At 40.6% G+C, this 3,876-nt stretch overlaps 1 long non-coding RNA gene across 1 annotated transcript; it reads right to left on the reverse strand.

Moving 5' to 3' along the window:
• On the reverse strand, positions 2,221-3,618 carry LOC110392539. The gene is made up of 2 exons (XR_002434463.1): positions 3,574-3,618; positions 2,221-2,812 (listed from the first exon to the last, which is right to left on the reverse strand). It is a non-coding gene; the product is annotated as an uncharacterized LOC110392539 (long non-coding RNA).

Consider the following 3,876-nt stretch of genomic DNA (forward strand, 5'->3'; position numbering starts at 1 on the left):
GCTTCATCTGTCCTTTTTCTACTGCATCAGAATGATCTCTGACGTGTACCTGGCAGCTGGTCTGAGAGAAAAGAGAGCTTAATACAGCACTGCCCAACCCAGCCTCTGGGCTAAATGGGATGGATATGACCCTGTAGTTGTAATAGGCAGTTTTGAAGAAACTGCAAGGCAGAGGTGAAATTAGCTTCTCATGATGGCCCAAAGATTTTTGCGCTGACTTTGATCTCATACAGTGAGAAGGTTATCGAAGGGATCCTTTACACATCCTCCAAATGTAATTACTTATTTGAGCTTACATGCAAAATTAACTTCAGGACTTAGCCCTGAGGCATCTGGGAGCTCTGCACAGGAGCAGAACAACCTCCATGCAGCAATGAGAAGGACTGAGCAACCTGATCTAGCTGTAGATGGCACAGGAGTTGGACTAGATGACCTTTGAGGATCCCTTCCAGCTCAAATGATTTTATGATTCTATGATCTCTGCAGTGTACTTTTTTAAAATAATTCTGGAAGATCCATTTTTTGGTTGTATATTTGCAACAAGCCGACAATTAGCATTTAAAACAAGAACAATTCCATGAATTTCTCTGTCTCTGGAGAACACTTTGGGGTTGGAAGAGAAATGAAATGGCCCCAGAACCAGGGAATCAGAAAATGCATCTTTCTTCCTCAAGAATGTCTCATTATTTTATTTTCTGTTATGGCTTTTTGATCTTTGGTCACTGTTTTGATTTCAAAATTAAAGCTCTACCATTTATCAGGTAAAACAGAGTTGGGAGATACAGCCCAACATAGGTTTTGTTGTTGTTATCTCTCTTTTTCAAGGAAAATTTTCCCCACATACATGAATCTGGAAAGAAGATCATTCCCCACAGCAAGAAAAATATATATATAGCAACTGGCAACTTGAAAACTGCTGCTTTCTGCAAATTATGTTCCAGGCAAGTGTTTGGGAACTATAGAAAAGGCTTTCATAGACTCTAATATTGTGTTACAAATTAGATCACACTGGTTTCTTTTATCTTCCTACTTTTGAGTGTGTTATTCCTCTTTATTTCACATCTCTTGCAACATCCTGTGCATTGAAACCAGGAAAAATCACTTTCTAGTGCGTCCTCCATCAACCTTCCATTTCTCATGGTGTTCTCATGGCCCTTGAATAAAGTGATCACTACAACACAGTGGTCACCCTAAATCCTCTCCAGTGTTGCCAAGGTAACTAGATAATTATATTTTGGTGTGTATAGAGCTGCTTTTTCTCTCCATGGCAGTTTTGTATATGAGGGTTTGCACTGGCAAAGGCAATGGTAAGTAGGTACTGCAAAGCAAATTTATAATTTTATAAAGACTACTGTGCAGAGAAAAAAAAAAATGGAGATGAAGCACAGATGAGTAAACCATTCACCGCATTAGAAACAGAAGATCTTTGAGTCTGGTTACCTGCTGTCAACTTTACAGGTCTGGGTTGATTTGCAGATGATATAACTTTTTATTTCACATCCCTTGTAACATCCTGTGTATTGAAACCAGGAAAACAGATGTATCAGCATGGAGAAGTTGGTCAGGAATGTCCACAGAGCACCCGACAGCTGAGTTGGGCAAGATGAACTGGGAGTCTTCTGTAAAGTATGGCACGTATTCAGAATTTTTAGCTCTTTAACTGAAGTCTGGCTTCCTCCATGGTTAATATCTTTCAGTATCTAAAGGGGGGCTATAAGAAAGAAAGACTCTTTAGCAAGGTCTGTTGTGATAGGACAAAGGGAAACAGTTTCAAACTGAAAGAGGAGAGATTTAGAGTGGATATAAGGAAAAAGTTTTTTCACAGTAAGGGTGATGAGGCACTGGAACACATTGCCCAGAGATGTGGTGAATGTCCCATCCCTGGAGACACTCAAGGTCAGGCTGGTGTCCTGACCTAGCTGTAGGTGTCCCTGTTCATTGTAGGGGGAGTTGGGCTGGATGACCTTTAAAGGTCCATTCCAATTAAAATGATTCTATGATTCCATACTCTATGAAACACAGGAAGACTGCCAGCATCTCAGGTTGCCTCTCGTTCAAGGCTCTCAGCCCTGGCTACTCAGGCAGTCAATGGGCAGGAATTTCCAGTGGGACATAAATACATCTCTGACTGGGCCAACAGATCATCTATCTAGAAAAGGGTCATTAGGTCTGGCTTTTAATTAGCTATTAAATAATAATAATCCGTACATTTAAAGCAAGTTTGTGTTTTTATTCAATTTATTTATTTGTATTATGTAGCAAGCATTTAAAGTCATTTGCTAGAAAATAGGCAGGAATACGGTCCAGGCATCCAATTAAAATCCTGTTAGCTGTGAGCTCTTTAACATTTTCTCTTTGGGAATCCATAAATATTCAGCATCTTCCTCCTAAAGGGCAATTATTTTAGACTTAAGGATGTCTTGACATCCTTGAAACCTGCTGTCCACTGAAAGTATCTGCAAACACATTTTCTTCCAGACCCATACTGAGGAATGCATAGCTTAAAAGTGCAGGTTCCTAGTTCCAGCAAACTGGTTTTCAAACTGAACAGTGTAAGCCACAAATTAAAAGCAGGAACAAAGAAACATTCATGTAGTCACATTCATGTAGTCACACTTTGGATGTGATTACATGGATATCTGAGCTGCCGTCAGAGGGCAGGGTCTTTCACATTCATTCTCTTTCCTGCTGCCAGTTCTTTCCGCTTCTCTCCTCTTGCTCTGCCTATGCTCCTTTGTATCAGTGCTGTTGCTCATCGGAGTGTTCTAGTCCCGTTCATTTTGCTGAACCACTGGAAAATAATCCATTACATCTTTTTGGGGGAGAAAGAGAGAGGGAAACGTTAATTTTCTGCCAAGTTAAGAAGCTGCACTGGCTCTCAGCATCATCTGATAAGTTGGCAAAACATACACAACATCAGCTTGTAACAAGAGATGGAAAACAGTAGAATGTGGTTGTGTGAAATCGGAGCTTTCTTCGTTGGCAGAGGTGCTACCATCAGATTACTTTACTTTTTCTCATGCAACTTTATCTTCTGATGGAGATTTATCCCCTTGAAAGTGTAGTTTTAGTTGTGGGACTTCCCTTAATGCCACATACTTGGGCCTTAAACCCAAGTCACCGTAACAAAAACTGTCACCTTAAACAAAGGCAACATCTGCCTTTGTCACCTACAGGATCTATTAAGACAAAGCAGTTGCCCTGAAAACTGTGTTTGGAACAGGTCTCCATAGAGAAAGTAGCAGAGCATTTAGCAAAAGGACAGTATAGAATCATAGAATCATAGAATCACCAAGGTTGGAAAAGACCTCCAAGATCATCCAGTCCAACTATCCACCCGCCACCAATAGTTCCCACTAAAATAATTAGTAAGAAATTAATTAAAATATTTAATAAGTAACTAAACTTTGATCTTCCTTTTCTTCAGGAGGAGATCACTAAAGAGGACTGACAAAACCATGGAAAATGCAATCGTTCTCTGGAAAAAGGCCTGTCCTGTCTTGATGTTTTGTACCACCCCAACAAGTGGTGCCCAACATGTTGGGAAACTCCCCACGTTCCCCACAGGGTTACCCGCTCCGGCATGGGAAGCTTGACACTCAATGTGAGTTCATGCAGCTTCAACTTTATTGTGACAACACACCATCTTATATAGCATCTATGCTTCCAGGGATACAGGGTCTATGCGACCAAGCGTATAAGAGAACAATACCGTTACCCAGGCTAATTTTGTGTACAGTACATGTTGTTAAGTACAGAACTCTACTAGAAACACCACATTCCATGCAGGTATAACTTACCCCTTTCATCTAAGATTACATCGTAAATCATTAGTAAATCAGTAGCTACGTGCTGCCGAGCAACCTGCCCTCCAAC

Source organism: Numida meleagris, chromosome 1, assembly GCF_002078875.1.
Source record: "Numida meleagris isolate 19003 breed g44 Domestic line chromosome 1, NumMel1.0, whole genome shotgun sequence".
NCBI classification, from domain to species: Eukaryota; Metazoa; Chordata; class Aves; order Galliformes; family Numididae; genus Numida; species Numida meleagris.